Below are 19133 nucleotides of genomic sequence, written 5' to 3' on the forward strand. Positions count from 1 at the left end.
GCTTGAGGAAGGAGCACGAATGCTCCGACTGTGAAGCACCGCCCGCTGACCCTGTACCCAGAGCACCGCCGATTACCATCACTAATGCCGTGTACACACGACCGGACTTTCTGGCAGACTAGGTCCAATGGTTTTCCTGATTGGACCATGATGAGGTACGACCAGATTAGAATAAGGAAGTTCATAGCCAGTAGCCAATAGCTGCCCTAGCGTCGGTTTTCGTCCATTGGACTAGCATACAGACAATCTGAGTTTTCGACCAGACTCGAGTCCGTCGGAAAGACTTGAAACATGTTCTAAATCTAAAGTCCGTCTGATTTTTTGACAGCAAAGGTCCAATGAAGCCCACGCACGATTGAATTGTCTGATGGATTTGTTCCGTCGGACCTTTACTGTTGAAAAGTCCGGCCATACACAGCATAAGTCACAGACTTCTGTTATTACCTGTGGGTTTGGTGCGGTTTCAGAAAAAAATAATAATAGAAAATAATAGAAGTCTATGGCAAAGTGCAGCTAACCCACAGGAAAGCCACAGGTGCACTGCGCTGCACAAGCTGTGCACTGCACTGCACATGCTCCTCTCATTGTGGCCTGCGACCAGTTACCAAGTCACTTAAGTGGCCTTCGCTCTTCAAAAAGGTTGGGCGCCCCTGCTGTTGACTATTGCCTTTCCACTGAGAGGATCGGTTCTGTACGGTACGGTACGGTACGCTATTTTGAGTGTTTCCATTATGAAAGAGGCCCATACAACCGAACCATACCGCACCATTCAGGGTCCTGCTTCAGATGTGGGGCATAGAAAATGGTACAGTACTGTTAGGGCGGAGCTACTGACATCACACAATACATTCCACTGATTGGCGGACATAAAAAACATCAATGCTCACGTCAAAAGGCATTTTTTCTAAACCCCATATGGCCCCTGGTGGTCTGACTTGCAGTAGAAACGCTCACCTGAATAGACCGGACCATTCTAACCCTTCCAAACTGTACCGACCCGAACCGTTCCACACAGTGGAAACGAGGCATAAGTGTGCTGGTTACTTGCATTATGCCCCTTGAATAACTTCAGACCAGTCAAGGACAAAGTTGCAAAAACTTTACTGGAAACGCTCAGCATAACAGTTCCAAAACAAAGTGCAAAGTCTTTTCCCCAAGCTAATCCCTAACTTCACAGGCAAGAGTCCATACAAACCAGAGTACACAGAGTTGCAGATCTCCAGAACTGGTATCTTCAGGGAGGACTGGAGATTATGTGGCATGTCTGTGTCTTTCTTTCTCATGCAGATTGTGAGACTAGTCAAAGCCCTCCTGGCTGTGGCAGAAGCTGTCTCACTAATCAACAATTCAACCTGCTTACATACAGGCATAAACATTTACATCACCAATTAGTGTATCTTTATCAAAAATTGTACAAAAATATGCATGCAAAAAAAAAACAAAAAAACAAGGCAAATAAATCAACTGCCATTAGGTTTTGTTAATATTGCATGACTGAAAATGTAACCAGCCAATGCTTCTAAATAAAAATATTGAACAAGAAAAAAGATAACATGTAAAAAGACCAAAAGATTATGTGAGGGGGAGAGTCAAACATAACTTTTATATTGTTTTACTAAGCAGTTAAAACAAGGTTTCCTACATTGAGCCACTCTGCAGGTGTCAGGACAATAGCTTGGTAATGTAGCACAAACAGGGTTACAACAAATTTTTTAGACAGGGGAAATTTAGAGAGACCTGTGTCCTGGCCTATTGGCTAAAATCCAGACATACCCAAACAAAGGGCATGCCACTGGGTGTCTTCCTTCCTATGAAGGGAGAGGTCCTGAGGCTTCTGCCCCAGTATTGGAAGCATCCATCTTGTACTGTAGGTGCTAGACTCCAGGTATGGAATTCGATGCTCCCCCACCTCATCCAATCAGAGAATGCTTTGCATTCATTCAGAGAATGCTAAGCATTCTCTGAATGGTGCCCTTGTCCATCGGCTGACCTCCTGTATTCAGAATGCAGCTGGGCAGCCACTTGTCACAGGACCTGAAAGCAAGTGAAGACCACTGGAGTAATGGTGCCTACTACAGTAATTTCCAACTTCCAGGGGCATTGGCCAGGTATGATATGCGCATAGTTACTGTTGTCCAAGCGGGACCACTGTAACTATGTGTAGCACGGACCCCCGAAGGAGCTGCTGGTTTTATTTGGGCTTACCGTTACCTCACCTGCTTGCTTCTCCGTCTTGGGGTTCCCGTGGTAGATGGCCCAAAGAATGTGAAAATTGACAATGAATACTCTTTTGGGTTATTTATTTAGAACAAAACAAAGTCTCTCAATAGAGGGTAGAGGGTTAAGAGTGAGTTCAGGCACTTAGATTTCAAGATGGAAGTCTTGAGAGAAAATCCAGACAATAAAAACTGTTTCACAACTGGATTTAACAACCCCCAGATAGACCTCTCTCACAAGGCCTAGCAGCCGGGGGGGTGTTCGACAAAGTCTCTGCCACAGACTTGTGAGATACACTTGAGCGTTACTGAGGGATATGGATAAATTTAAAGAACTGACATACGGTACCAGTTTCTCTCAGCTGATCCGGCGATACCATATGATTGTTGTTCCAGGTAGCGTCCTTCAACCAAGCCTCCAGGCTCCTTCAGAGAAACCAGCCTTGCGCACGGCCTCCTCCTGAAAGAGTCCTCCCCTGGGGTTCTTTAGTTGCTGGGCCTCTCCCTTCAGATGAGATGGAGCTGGACCATCCTTGGATCAGTAGGCCCGAAATTCGCTCGGGCCTGTCCCTGCAGTTCCGTTGCCTCTGGCCAGCCGGCCCCGAGACTCAGGATGCATGGTTCCGCACCCCAGGCCAGGAGGGGCATGGGGCTGGGTCAAGAGGACCACCAGAACCGAACAGACAGAAAACTCCCCCACCAACGTGGCGTCAGTACCTTAATTATCACCCCCCAGAATGCACAGCAGGAAAACACTCCCACTGGGCTGGTTCTGAGAGATAAGTGGCCTTCAATGCACCCAGCTAGACTGCGTTTCTACTCTTGCCAGCGGTGACAGCGACACCTGCGGTCAAGGAGAACCCAGTGCCACTCAGCTGGACTGGTACTGAAACCAGAAATTTAGAAAAATAGTCCCGAAGCCCAACTGTGGCTTCAGGCAACTTAACTTTTCAAAAACAATAGCGCCTGCTCATCAGGAGCCAGCGCTACATATGTATAAAATATCCATACCTAAAATTATTCTTTAAAGATATTTGAAAAAAGACAAGGAGACATAATTTTTGTCTGCAGGAAAAAGGAGATTGGGTATTAACCCAAAAACAGAAATGTATTATGTTGCAGCTTATTATCAACTCTTTGATGTGGCGACTGTATATCTTGTCACAGCTTACTGATTCTTAGGCTTGGTAGCTGTTTTCAAACGGAAAAGCTAGCCATCTTCCCCAACTGTCCCCATGAATGAAATAGCCAATAAAATAGCATTTGTACAATAACGAGCAACTTAACGAAAGTCCTTATCCATACTGTAACTACCACTATTTGCCATTTAGGCCTCTCTTCCTTAGCTGAAGAACCAGCTCAGGTATGGGTAGACAGGCCTGGTACTTCTAACTTTTCAGCTGTTGAGCTTATAGAGGTAATAAAGGTATAAGAAAGGAAATAAATGTGAAAGAAAATAAATAGGGGAAAGCGGGGGGGGGGGGGGGGGTGATTCCCCCATTCACCTCAGTTGTGTGGTTTGGGGAATTGGCTTAACCCACTGGTTGAATGGAATAGAATGAAAAATGAATGTATGGCCTGCCAGGTTTACACTCACCCAACAAATCAGCCCAAGTCTCATGATTTAATATTCATGAAATGTTATGTCTTTTGGATAGCTTAAAGCAGGGATATGCAATTAGGGTAGGTCCCATGAGGCATAGCAGACTCTGACAGCCACAAGCATGACACCCAGAGGCAGAGGCATGATGGGACTTGTAGTTTTGCAACAGCTGGAGGTCCGCTAATTGCATATTCCTAGCTTAAAGGAACATGTCACTTTGTCCATTTAATGCAAAGTGATGGCTTCTCTTAATACAACCACCCCTGCCAAAATTAAGCATCCTTGTTAAACTTTCTCACCACTCTGTTAGGAGCCCTCAAGGTATAGGGGGGCATGTGACCTTCTCCCAGACCTTCTCTCAGACAAAACCAATCTCCAAGCCCTATACAGAGAAAACCAGGGTGGCACGGGAACAAGGAAGAGAAGCTTTGTATCAAATTTTTAGGCATTATTGAGATGTCTTCTGGGAGTTGAATGCCCTGCTGAAACACCCCTAACAAGCACCAAGCAAAGATCTTCACTATGTAGCCCACAATTGGGTGCTGCTCCTTCTGTGCATGTGTGCCACGATCCCAGTTCATTCCAGTAGAGAGATTTTAATCTGCTTTTCACAGATGTCTTCTTGAAATGAATGGAGATTGTAGGGTGAATGCATGGGAGCATGACCTGACAGTAAAGACTTTTGAAAGGAGGCTATGTAGTTGTGAGATGGCCACACAGCAAAGTTATTGACAGAGTAGAGATAGGTATATATGTGCCTTGTCAGGGGTGCTGTGGAAGAACACTAAAGACCATTAAAATCCCGTACTGCTAGTATTTTTTGCTCAATCCAGCATGTTGAACGAAGAAAAGAAACTGACAGCTGAGATCGGAGCCACTGTACTAACAATCTAATGTTAGTATAGCGATCTCCCCTGCTGTGCTATTGTGACTGACAGGGGTGCCCCCCCCCCCCCCTCCGCCAGAACACTCCGTTTACTGCTCTTAGCCATTGGCTGAGAGAGATGACCAGGAGCTGGTCGGCAGATATGACCCAGGCCGTTGCCGCCTGACATTCGTCCGTGTGTTTTAGGCTTAAGAGTGGGCTTACACTTTAAGAGACCCTGTGTGTTCAAGTAGAGGGTTGGTATCTTTCTTTGTATTCAAATGCAAGGCCAGTTATTTGAATGAGTAGAAAGTGAATTTCTTTTTAATACAGTTAATTAATAGCCACTACCCAGAAGATATGCATTAGAGAACCTGGATTAGTACTACATCTCCAACAAGGAACTTGAGAATACATTTTTCTGGAGGCTACTAGTGTTCAGAACAACTTCTGTCCTGTGTTGACAATGCCAGACAATGCCAGATTAAATTCCTGGCCAAACTGAACTGAGTGTTTACTTTTCCTTTCATTAGCAAATACCGTCTTTATTTTGTAGTATGTTAAAATCTGGATTTCTCAAAGCCAAACCAAAACCCAAAACCCAAAACCAAAATGTAATATATTGCAGCTTACTAATCATTAGATGTGGTGACTGTATTCCTTTTCTTTTTTTAGGCCTTTCTCCCTCTGTTTTCACCTGGTGATCTGACCAGTAACACACCTCTTGTATTAGAGTGCCCCCACTCTGGATGGAGAAGCACAGGGGGCACCTTTGGACAGCAGCATTGTCAGTCTGCCGGGAGGGGAGTGTTATATGGACTAGCAAATTTAGATTTCACTAGCAAACTGAAGCCAGACTCCAGCTCACACTGCAGTTACAGCAATAGTTTTTATCTTTTGAGATAAAGGTTTTACATAAATAAATAAAAGCTGATCATTGTATGGTAAGCACCCCTGTCATTGGTAAATGGTTTCTCCCAACACATTTGCAAGTTGTTCTGTTGGAAAACAACAAGCCAACTGACTGAATCACCAGATGAAGAAAATTAAAGCCTAAAAAAGAAAACAAATCCAGCCATCTGATCTAAGAATTGGTAAGCTGCAATAAAATAATTGTTTGCTTCTGAGGTTAATACACTTTAATAGCTCAAAGAGGGACACGGAGTGAAGTGGTATAGGCTTCAATGTCTGTATGCAGGGCAATGAGGAATGTATCCATAGACAATTCCCACCTTTCCTATGCAAATTATTTGACTGATATAAGCTATAAACCATTGCTTCAGCCATGACCTCAAGCATTGCTGCAACTTCTTTGCAAGCTTATTTAAATTACTATTGCAACAGTGAAAGCCACCTTCACCTTTTTGTTCTTCTAAAGTGAAGCTTCCATTACCCCAGCCAATAATGCGTTTTTTTTTTCAAAATTGTCCCTCTTTTTTTGTTTATAGTGCAAAAAAGAAAAACCACAGAAGTGATAAAATACCACCAAAAGAAAGCTCCATTTGTGGGAAAAGGGATGTTCAATTTTGTTTGGGTGCAACGTCTCAATTGTCAGTTAAAGCGATGCAGTGCTGAATCACAAAAAGTGCTCTGGTCAGGAAGGGGGTAAAATCTTCCGGGGCTGAATCGGTTAATTTCCAATTATTTCTATTCATTCTTCCATCAGCTCATCCCTCACAGTTATTACCTTTTGTACCACTTGCCCCACCCTATTAGATTGTAAGCTCTTGTGAGCTGAACCCTCTTAATCATTTTGTATTGTGTTGTAACTGTACAGTCTCTATTGTAAATTGCTACGCAAATTGTTTTTGCTAGATACATACTGTATAATAATTAATAATATTAGCACTTTTTTTAGTGTTCTCTATGTGATGAGTGTTCTTTTTTTATGCAGCAATCCATGCACCACAAACCTAAACACACCAATGCATTCCCTTGTAATAACATGAGTCACAGCACTTTAGATCGTCGCCTTGATTTGAGTGAATATTGAGACAACAAAACAATCACATACAGGCGGTCCCTGGGTTACAAACAAGATCGGGTCTGTAGGTTTGTTCTTAAATTGAATCTGTAGGTAAGTCGGAACATGTACATTTTTTAAGAGTAGCTTTCAGCCCAAAAAATATTTTTACGTTTTTTGAATCACATAAGGAAGGTTTAATACCCCTGTAACGTTTGTTTTGCTGCCTATGCCCCTGTTCAGAAGATTTCACCTCACTTTCTGTCCCTGTGACAATTGGATTTTTAAAATTTTGGGTTGTTGTGGAAACAAGCCTTGTTGATAAAGCTTCAGTGAAGGTACTGTTTACTCCCGGCTACCCATAGAACAGAGTGGACTTTTGCCCTGTACACACGGTCGGATATTCCGACAACAAAATCCAATCTGATCTTTCGTCTCCAAATTTTTTCTGAGCATGAGTGGCACTTTGTGCGTCAGAATTCTCTATACGCGATCGGAAAAAGTCAGATCGGATTTTGTTGTTGGAAAATTTTAGATCCAGCTCTCAAATTTTTTCTGTCGGAAATTCCAACAGAAAAAGTCTGATAGAGCCCACACACGATCGGATTTTCCGACAACACAATCCGATCTGATCCGATTTGTCTGTATCCATTCTGCAGAAACTGAGCAGACACCAACCTGTCATTCACCCGCTCTGCTCTGATCTGCAGGAGATCAGCGAACAGATCACTTGCTCAACAAAACGGAGTCTGCCCCGTGTGAAAGGGGCCAAAGACTGCTAATGTGCAGGCTACCTTATCGGGTTAACCAAGTGCCCAGAATAATTTGCTGTCTGTATCTGCTCTAATGCATTAAAAAGGGTACCCCCAAATAGTTGACCCTTATTATAACATTAATTGTTTTTCATATTATTTTTAAAGTCCCTAAAAGTCCCTAAAGTCCCATAGTCTCTGCCGCCATATTTCAGGTAGAAGTTGTAGCAACATGTCCTTCCTTCCTGCTATTTATGTCCTCTTAATGAGAGACGGAGATTTACAGGCATACCCCACTTTTAAGTACACAATGGGGTTTATTTACTAAAGCTGGAAAGAAACCAATGCGCTTCCAAGTTTTATTACCAAAGCTTAATTGAACAAGCTGGGGTTAGAAGCTCATTGGTTTCTATGCAGAAGTGAGCCTGATTTTGCACTTTCCAGCTTTAGTAAATAAACCCCATTGTGTACTTAAAAGTGGGGTATGCCTGTATACTAGAAAGGCAATTAGTATACTGCCATGTTGGTTTTGGAAATGGGTGGCGTGGCCTGTTTTTTTTTTTTTTTTGCAGTGGGGCACTGTCATGTACAGCTATGTCCCTAGTTATGTCAGAGGTTATTTTTTTTAGTGAATAAAAAGTTTATGTTTAACATATTCTTTTTAATGTATTATTATATAAAACATTGTCCAGTTCTACACACAAAAGGAATTTTATTCCTAAGATCATCATTCTGAGAGGCACATTGATTGTTTCACACTGTACTTCATCTGCTCCACAGAAAAATAATTGGCACACTTTTCTCAACGTAAGCCTGTCAAAACATGTTTTTAATAAATTTCCCAAGTTTCACTAACTTTTTACAGTAATGGCAGTATAAATTGTAGAAACATGTATTTTTATTTCATGGCAGGTTAGGAAATGAGAGCATAAATCTATGTGAAAGCTTTGGGTAACATCTGCAGTTTTCTACTAATTTGATATATCACCTCCTCTCTTGCCATAGAACTGTATTTAATATGTTCTAGGGAGATTTGAAATAAACACTAACATCCAAACACACAAATTTGCCATGTAAGGCTTAAAATAGTAAACTATTTTATAGGTTGCTGACAAATTGAATCACATGCTTATGCTTGTTATATGTTGTGGGGATTTCAAAAAAGTAGCACAATATCCTCATTCCTCATTAGTTTTACAGTTCCCTATGTTAAATAAATAAATATATCAACGGGTGTCTATTTGTTAAAAAAAAAAAAAAAAAAACACCTTTATCAAAAATGAAGAGTATCATCAAGGAAAAATAGCCAAGAAATGTAAGACACGTGAAACATGAGGGATTCAGGCCACCAATGATAACCTACAGTGGGGAAAAAAGTTATAAACTGATTTGCATTTTAATGAGTGAAATAAATATTTGACTCCTTTGCAATTAGTATTTGATGGCAAAACCCTTGTTGGCAATCAGAGGTTAGACGTTTCTTGCAGTTGGCCACCAGGTTTGCACACATCTCAGGAGGGATTTTGTCCTACTCCTCTTTGCAGATCCTCTCCAAGTCTTTAAGGTTTCGAGGCTGACGTTTGGTAACTCAAACATTCGGCTCCCTCCACATATTTTTTTATAGGGATTAAGGTCTGGAAACTGGCTAGGCCACTTTGGGACCTTAATCTGCTTCTTCTTGAGGCACTCCTTTGTTGCCTTGGCCATGTGTTTTGGGTCATTGTCATGCTGGAATATCCATCCACGACCCATTTTCAATGCCCTGGCTGAGGAAAGAAGGTTCTCATCCAAGATTTGACGGTACATGGCCCCACCCGTCGTCCCTTTGATTCAGTGAAGTTGTCCTGTCCTCTTATCAGGAAAACGCCTCCAAAGCATAATGTTTCCACCTCCATATTTGACGGTGGGGTTGGTGTTCTTGAGGTCATAGGCAGCATTCCTCCTCCTCCAAACACGGTGAGTTGAGTTGCTGCCAATGAGCTTGATTTTGTTCTCATTTGATCACAACACTTTCACCTAGTTCTCCTCTGAATCATTCAGATGTTCATTAGCAAACTTCAGATGCCCTGTACATGTGCTTTTCTGAGCAGGGGGACCTTGCGAGCACTGCAGGAGTTCAGTCCTTCACAGCATAGTGTATTACCAATAATTTTCTTGGTGACTATGGTCCCAGCTGCCTTGAGAGCATTGACAAGATTCTCCCATGTAGTTCTGGTCTGATTCCTCACCATTCTCATGATCATTGAAACTCCACGACCATAGCCCTCTCAAAGTGTTCAAGAAATATATTATATTGGAAAACGCCTATATGGTATTGTATAGGTACTATTATATACCATCTAGATTGGCCCGCTTTATCCCAACTTACTCTCCTCTTTGCTTCCGGGGATGTTCACAGGAGGGTTCCTTGGCACATATTTGGTGGTCATGCCCACGGGCGTGCAGGCTGTGGCTCAGGGTATATACCCTTCTTCGCAACCTGTTCCATACTAATTTTCAAAAGGGACTCCATGAAGCCCTTCTAGGTAAAACAATCGTTGAATTGCTACTCCCGAAACAGCAGCTAGCCCAACATCTCTTTACTGCAACTAAATTGACTATTGCAAGGGCATGGAAAACTCCCACACTCAGCTTCGAGGTGGTCAAAAACTGTCTGAATGATGTCATGGTTAATGAGAATTTGACGACTGTCCTCTCAGACACACATGACAAATTTCTTGGAGTTTGACAACCATGGATTACATACTCTCATGCCGCGCACACACAACCGGACTTTCCGGCAGACTAGGTCCGATGGAATCAGTCCATCGGAAAATCCGATCATGTGTGGGCTAATCCGATTATTTTTCATTAAAAAAAAATCCTACAGACCTAGAAATAAAACATATTTCAAATCTGTCCGACGGACTCAATTCCTATCAGGAAAACCGTTCGTCTGTATGCTGGTCCGACGGACAAAATGCGACGCAAGAGAAGCTATTGGCTACTGGCTATTGAACTTCCTTTTTTAGTCCCGTCTTACGTCATCACGTTCAAAATGAACAGACTTTCGAACGGACTTAGTCCGTTTGTTCAGAAAGTCCGTTGGAACTCTGCCGAAAGTCCGTCGGGAAGACCGTCAGACCTAATCTACCAGAAAGTCAGGTCATGTGTATGTGGCATCAGCCTTCCCGGTTTGACAGTGCGTTACTCTTGATGTAAAGCTCCCCTGGTGCACTCCCCATGGACTCTTTTCCTCTTCATCTTTCTTATTGCTGTTCTCTTCTCCTCTATCTCAGCTTTTTCCACCTTTTCTCTCTAGGTTTCTTATTTTCTCTTTTGGCCGCTGCGTATTATGCATTCATTCCATAGGTTTATCAGGACACCAGGCATTACCCTGGTTGGAATGGTTATACTTATACTTAAAATATTATGCTTTCTATATTGTCTTGTTTAGTTCAACTTTATATAGCATCCAACCCAGTAAGGAGATTTTTGATCACAAAATTTCATTTGGAAATGTTAGGTGTGTTATGAGAACATTGCAGACACCCTATGACCTCTAGAACGCCTCGGAAAGCTATTTCTGGACTTCCATTTAGCTACCTGGTTCAAAGGACCATCGCGTTCAAATTATGCACAATTTTACTGCTCATGTCTCCTTTACATTGTTATAGGTTTTTGGTTTTGCTTTGGTATGTCTACCATATACTATAGCCATCTAAATGTTAACCTAAAATGTTGGATTGCATGCTAATAAACCTTTGTAAAAGACACTCCATTAGGTGATATCTTGCATGGAGCCCCAGACTGAGGGAGATGGACAGTTACTTTGTGTTTCTTCCATTTTCAAATAATCACACCAACTGTTGTCACCCTCCCACCAAGCTGTTTGGCGTTAGTCTTGTAGCCCATTCCAGCCTTGTGTAGGTCTACAATCTTGTCCCTGACATCCCTGGACAGCTCTTTGGTCTTGCCCATGGTGGAGAGATTGGAATCTGATTATCTGATTGATTGCTTCTGTGGACAGGTGTCTTTTATAAAGGTACCAATCTAAGATTAGGAGCACTCCCTTTAAGAGAGTGCTCCTAATCTCAGCTTGTTACCTGTATAGAATACACCTAGGAGCCAGAAATCTTTCTGATTGATAGGGGATCAAATACTTATTTCACTCATTAAAATGCAAATCAATTTATAACTTTTTTGAAATGCGTTTTTCTGTTGTTATTCTGCCACTCCCTGTTAAAATAAACCTACCATTAAATTTATAGACTGATTTCTTTGCCAGATCCCCTGCCAAAATTAGCAGGAGATCAAATACATTTTTCCCTCACCGTGGAAATGAAACAATAATTATATATTTTAAAGCAAGGCAATGTTACGTAGTTTTTATTAGCTATAACCTGCCTTTTTCATCATCATTGCCGTATAACCTGCCAATCTTTGTAGTAGTACAAAATGTTTCTCCTTTTTTGTTGCTAGGAAAAAATACATTGCAGTCAATGAAAGGTCTTTCTCACAGAAGTTCCAAGCAATTTTTAGCCCACTTGATGTGACTTTTCACAACATTTGAAGTTAGCAACAGAATCAATAACTTCAGTAATTATTCATGTTATCCAATGTAGCTGCTGCTGATTATGGCACACCAACGATTTATAGCAGCATTACAGTCAGGTACTACTGGCTAAAGTATTGCATCACATAGCCCTCACTGTCGATGAAGTGTTCACATTTTAATTTCTATCTCTGCCTAAATATTTAGCTAATTGTTCTCTTGCAAACCAACACAATCATTCAACATTCCAAATCACTTTTAAAAACATGTGTGCTCTGAAAAAAATAAAAATCAATACAGATTGTGCAGAGAATTGTCAGGGTTCAAGATGATGCAGGCTATAGATACACTGTATATGGGATAGCTGAAGTAGTGGAAATATGGAATAGCCCTTTTCACATCTGTAGATTGTTGTAGTTCAACCTTTCTCAGCCTTTTCACTATGGGGAAAACCTAGAAATAAATGTCAAGTTCCAGGCAACCGCTTCTAAACATTACAGTATTATATCTACTTTCCATGGAACAATGATCACTAAGTTGTAACTATAATAAATAAAAGAATATACAGTAGGTGGTCAGTAGACATGTGCAGAACGAAAAAATGTGTTATTCGTTTTGGATAGATTTGGTATGTAACTAATTTAATTTCATTATGGAATTTGTTTAGTTTGGTTTCGGAATTAGTTTCGTTTAGTTTTCTTTAATATTCATTTCGTTTTCCTTAAAATTTAGTTTCATTTATTCATTTTCTAACAAATTCCAACTTTTCAGAATAATTTGAATTCGGATGGGTCAAAAAACGATCGACCGATCTGAAATTCTGTGTGAAGAATATCTGGTTGTTAGGCTGTGGGTTGGGAAGCCGGCCGTCCGCATCCTTAACAACCATGACTCATCATCTGTCAGCTGGCTTCCCCACTGACAGATGAATGTAAAGAAAAGAATGTCGCCATTGCCCGGCAATAGAAAAATGTTAAAAAAAACTATGTGTGGTCCCCCCCTCCCACAATCCATACCAGGACCTTGGGGTCTGAGATGGATTTTAAGGGGAAATCCACTCCAAAATTTCTAAAAAGAAACGGAGTGGAGTCCCTCCCAAAATCCATAACATACTATTATCCAAGCATGCAGCCCGGCAGATCAGGAACCATACCAGGCCACGTGCCCTCAACATTTGGGAGGGGGGATGCTTTAGGCAGAGAGGCTCTGCCCCCCTACCCCAAAGCACCTTGTCCCCATGTTGATGGGGACAAGGGCCTCATACCCCCAACCGTGGCCGATGGTTGTGGGGGTCTATGAGCAGGGGGCTTATCGGAATCTGGAAACTCTGTTTAACAAGAGTGCCCCCAAATCCCAGCCCTCCCTACATGTGGATATGCATTGGGTACATAGTACCCCTACCCATTCACCAAAAAAACTTTAAAAAAACACAGCCAGTTTTTGACAAATCCTTTATTAAAAAAAAAGAAAACAGTGTCTCCCCGATGTAAATCCATCATCAATCACTCTGCCCACCTACCCGAAAAAAACTCTGTCACTCTCTCTCACCGACACGGACGCTGGCTGCCTACTGCTTGCTCCTCCGTTTGACAGTTATTATATATGTAAGGTGCGGGGTCACCTGGCTACATTAGCCAGTGACACCGCCCCCTCTGATGTCACAGACCAAGCATGCACTGGTCCGTCACATCAAATGGGGGCGGTGCCACCGGGCGATGTAGTCAGTTAGCCCTGCCCTTTACCTATATAAATAATGGCAGCTAGCTTAGCCTGCAGTAGGCGGCTAACCTTGATGTCGGTGAGAGCCTTTTTTTTTTTTTTAGGGTCCGGCAGGCAACGTGATTGGCGATGGAATTACATTGGGACACTGTTTTTTTTTTTTTAACTACTTACAGACCGGAAGATTTTTCCCCACAAATAGAGCTTTCTTTTGGTGGTATTTGATTACCTCTACAGTTTTTGCGCTATAAACAAAAAAAGAGCGACAATTTTGAAAAAATAAAACAGTATTTTTTACTTTTTGCTATAATAAATATCCCAAATTTTAAAAAAAGCAAAAGGGGGCGGTGCAACCAGGCGATGTAGTCAGTTGGCCCTGCCCCTTACCTATATAAGTAATGGCAGCCAGCTTAGCCTGCAGTAGGTGGCTAACCTTGATGTCGGTGAGAGCGTCTTTTTTCTATTTTTAGGGTCTGGCAGGCAAAGTGATTGACAATGGAATTACATTGGGACACTGTTTTTTATTTTATTTTATTTTTTTCATAAATATGTGTTTATTGTTGAAGACATGAGAAATCATTGAGTACGTTTCTGTCATGTACCCGGTGAGTGAGCCTGACGTGCCCTCGTACAGCTCCGGTTCGTGAGCCGCTGATAGTGAGACAGCAGGCTCAAGAGCACAGCGGGGTAAGGGTGATCAGTCCAGAAGTCTGTACCAGTAGAGGCCGGGAACTCACAAACAGGAAGCTGGAACACAGCAGGTAGCAGGCTGAAGAGACGACAGATGGCTGACAGACTGGCAGAAGACAGCCCGAGGTGCACCACTGGGAACCGGATCTTGAAGCAGGCAGGCAGCAGGGAGCAGGGTCGGACAGGCCAGGTAGACAACAGACAGGCAGATCAGGCAGAGACAGCAGACAGGAGCGTAGTCGGGTCACAGGCAGGCTTCCGCAACAGGTGTAGGTAACGGAAACTGGAGACAGGGATCAGTCCGTGGGAAGCCAGAGATTCGGGCAGGAGGCAGGCAGAGGTAGTCAGGAGCAAGCCGGTTCAGTATCAGAAGTCTCACACACACAGGATTCAGGGTTCAGGTAACGCTGTAGACCAAGCAGCAGCTTGTCACTCTTGAAACTCAGTTTAAATAGACTAACTGGTGCCAGTTCTAACGACAGGTGAGCGTGCACGTGCGCTAACGTGCGTGCTGATGCGGGATCGCGCACACGCATGCGCGTTCACGGAAGTGCCAGAGCCCGCTCTGGGCACTCCTGGTTGGTGGCAGTGCACAGGTATGCGTCCAGGGGTGGCAGCTGTAGTCTACAGTTGTGTTCTCTGACAGTTTCACATCGTATGCATTGTATCTCATGAAGAAAAAAAAAAAAGATACAGATAAAGTTTCTAGGACCCCCTAACAGAAAATGTTGTACTACAATTTATACAATAAACATTAAACATAGGTTGTCATGGAATTGTAGTTCGTCACTCACCCAGTAACCTCCAATAGGATCTATTTTATTGCCTGGGGGAGGGCTAGGTTTACGTCATATGTGTATCCCATAAATGACCACTTGAAAACAATGTACATTAACTTATTGCTGAATCATGAAGGCCACTTGAGCCCCTCCCTAGGGAAAGAGAGCCTTGACTGATGCCGGCATGGCTAGGTACATGACATGGAAACGATTGATTGGAACAGGTGGGATGGGCCTGAGCTCAGGAGATCGTGTGCCCCAGGGAATTCTGGGTCTTTTCGGAAGGGTGGTTGGAAGAGCTGCTGTGGACCCTGCACCTCTGCCATGGACACTGACCTCCTATCCAAGCTGGCTCTCCAAGGTCGGTCTGAATGGCTATTCTCCCTCCTCACCCCAGAGATGTCCCCTCCCTCCCTTCCCCACTGCCGCCTGTGGGTCCCCCGGCTTCCAGGGCTAGAAGACGTACCCGTCCTTCTTCCCGACTGAGCCCCAGTCCTTCCAGGCCTTCATACACTGCCTCCACACCCCCACGTCCCTCCGGCGCCCCTGTGGCCACTGGTCCCAGCTCCCCCATGCCTCCGTCCCCCCTTCTGCCATCCACCATTGGACTCCTCCCACTGCCATCTGTGCACACCGCAGGCTGGGTCTCATATCACTCGGCCCACTCCCGGAGCCCCCCCCCGGGCACGGATGGGATCAGCGGCACTTCGGGTGCCAGCTACCGCTCTCAATGATTCCCCCTCCCCACGGTGCCCGGCGGAGCAGGGGGTGGAAGGCCTCTCAGGGGGCGTCCTGCGGTGCCAGATGCCAGGCACGCCTACCTGCAGCCTCTGCACAGGCCGCCCCTCCTTCCTCTATGCTGTCTCTCATTGCTGCCGTGTCCCTGCCAGAGTCTCTCCCTGCGCCCAGCTGGGTGGGGGTTTAAAATGCAGCACAGTCCATACTGTCTCTGTCCTGGCTAGCATGCATCCACATCCCCCTGCACCCGGCTGGGTAGGGGTGGTGGTGCACCTGCCACTCATCCCTGGCAATTAACCCCTGCATTACAGCATCCTCCTGCACCCTGCCGCTCACCCCCTGCCTCGGCCCCCTGCCTCTCCTCATATCCCTATGCCCGGCTGGGCGAGTGATGGTCGACGGTCACATGCTCCTGTCCCCTCATCCCAGATCTCTGACCATCAGCAGCTCCCTGTGCCCGGCTGGGCTGGAGCTTTCCACCGAACATCCGCTGCCACAGCCTCCTCCCACCATCTCCCTGCCCCCAGCAGGGTGGGAGATTCCCATTGGGGGCCTGCCCCTGCGACCTTGCCCCTTCCTGCTGCTCGGCACCATCTCACTGTGCACGGCAGGGCGGGAGATGCACACCAGCATGTGGGCAGCACCCACTGAAAGCCCTCCATCCGGGGTCTCCAGCTGCTCCAGATGCTGCTCGGCTGCCATCAACGCCCCCCCCCGGGCTCTTCAGCCGGTCAGAAAGACCTATCCTTCCACCAGCATCCTTCAACCTCGCCAGACATCAACTTTCCTCCAGGTGAGGGACGTTGCGGCCCCCTGCCGGCTCCTCGCACGGACGATCCTGAATCGGCCATTCCTCCTGAACTTGCTGTTGTCGCCCTCCTTCAGCTGCACACCCGCGATTCAGTGAATATGATTGTGATTTGATTTGGGGTAGATCTAATGATGATGCCGCATCAGGTCCACCAGACGAACACATTGTTGCGGTCGTAAAATCGTTCTTGTCCAGTATGGGTGTGTCGGGCCCGGCAGGTTTTTCGTTCCCTTCCGCAGGTGGCACTTTGTGGGCGGTCTCACTTACCAGCACGCACCTGCTGGAAAGACATCAAGGATAGAATTTGGCATCGCAAATTTGTGGATTTTCTAGCTTTAGTCCCTTCCAACCGCGAGACGATCGACAAATCCCGTTGGGTTGATGGACATTCAGGAACTGGCTTCAGGGGTTCTGTGCTTAGGCCGGAGAGCTTTGCGAGCGCTTTCTGGAGTTAGCTGCATCCCTCTTTTGCTATCTGGATCGCATTTGGGGTGCCTACAAGGTGTACGGGGGCCAGTGATGGTTCCACCCAGTTTCGCCAAAAAATGGCATTGCGGAAAGAGTTACGCTTTGATTGCCAGGACAGTAGCCTGTGGTTATTGCTTATGTGCCCCCACAGGCCTTTGCCCTTTCTGTCCCCTGCCGCCCCCTCCGCAGCATCGGCTGCCGCCAAGAAAGGCCTATGCTGGCTGTTTAATGAAAGCCACTGCAAGTGGTACACCGCGTGTCGTTTTAAGCACTAGTGCTCACTTTGCGGGGGAGCTCACCCAGCCAGCCGGTGTTTCCAAAAGGGAAAACAACTTTTGTCCTGGCCGAGGGCCAGGCCTGACGTTTCTAAACTAGAGGACCCAGGTGATCGTCTCAGAGATGCTTCCCTGGCTAGACCGGTACCCCCTTCATAGAGAGGCCTGGTTGGACAGTAGTTTGTGGATCCCCTTTACTCCTTCGGATGCGCCAACCATGGCACCTAATTTAAAAATGGCTGTTCAATTAGAGTCCGTCGTGGCTGAGAAACTCCAGAGGGAATTGGATTTGGGGCGAATGTGGGCCCCCGTTTGATCTATCCCCTTTCCACAACCTGAGGGTTTCCCCCCTCTGTGTGTTCCCTAAAAGGGCTGAGGGAAAATTCCGCCTTATCCACCACCTGTCCTATCTTTCTGGCTCCTCGGTCAATGATGGCATCAACCAGGAGGAATCCAGGGTCCACTACGCCTTGTTTGACAAAGTGCTCCACTCCAAACAACTCGTGATGATCGCACTACTGGGACCTCACATATCACGAGATCATGATTACCGGATCAGGTAAGATCGCAATCTTCTGTCATTGATTCTGAACCCATTACTATGAATGTTGTAAACCTATCCACATACACCTTGTCCGAACTACAACTACAGGTACTGGCCAAGGGACTGAGCTTCTGCCCCAACCAAAATTTGGACCATTTCGAAACTGTCAAGGATATCCAATTGTTCACACGAAAACTCCTATTAAAACAAATGTTTACCAAAGACATACCAGCTCAATCCAACTTTGAACCATTTGAGCTGGAAGCTCTCGACACGTTGATTGAGCTCCTTGAAGAAAATGAGGCCCCGGATCTGATTGATCGGATCGATCTAGAATATTTACTGGGTCGTTTCGACCAATCGGATCTCCCCACCCCACCACCACAAGTACTAAAAAAGAAATCTAGTTTGTTTCCAAACTTGAATACCAACCCCAACGTACAAGCTTTAGTGAAACTGGTCACCCAAGATTTATCCAAAATTCGAACCTCTAATCCAAACAACGACAACTTATCCAAACCAGAAAGTGAAGCTCTCACGTCCTTGAAGGACCATCCCACCATTACCATTAAACCCTCAGACAAGAGAGGTAATATAGTAGTCATGGACAATGACTTTTATGGGAATATGTGCACAGCTATTCTAAATAATCCAGAATGGTATCGTAAAATTTCAGCTTCACATACTGAACGCTTTATACGTGATTTTTATACCTTGATTGACAGCGCATACAGTACCAATATTTTTAATAAAGCAGAATGGGACTATATCAGAACTCAATACCCACGCACTCCCACCTTCTATGCCCTACCAAAACTGCACAAAAGAATGACACAACCCACTGGTAGACCGATTATCTTGGGCAATGGTTCTCTGACGGAAAAATGAAGCAAATTTATCGATGGATACCTACGACCATACGTAGCTAAACTCCCCAGTCATATTAGAGATACCCCACACCTACTTCAAAATCTTGATGGGTTACGGGTGCCTCCCGAGCCTATACTAGTGGCTATAGACGTTGAGGCCCTGTACAGCTCGATTCCACACGGCAAAGGCCTGGCATGTATTAAGCACGTATTATCTCGGAATCATCAATTAGACCCTAAGACCAATAACTTAATTTTGGCATCTTTAGAGTTTATCCTCTCCCACAATTTCTTCACCTTCAACGGC

This window comes from Lithobates pipiens, unplaced genomic scaffold (assembly GCF_037356315.1).
Source record: "Lithobates pipiens isolate NorthernLeopardFrog02 unplaced genomic scaffold, aLitPip1_a1.2 Scaffold_8, whole genome shotgun sequence".
In the NCBI taxonomy this organism is placed as follows: Eukaryota; Metazoa; Chordata; class Amphibia; order Anura; family Ranidae; genus Lithobates; species Lithobates pipiens.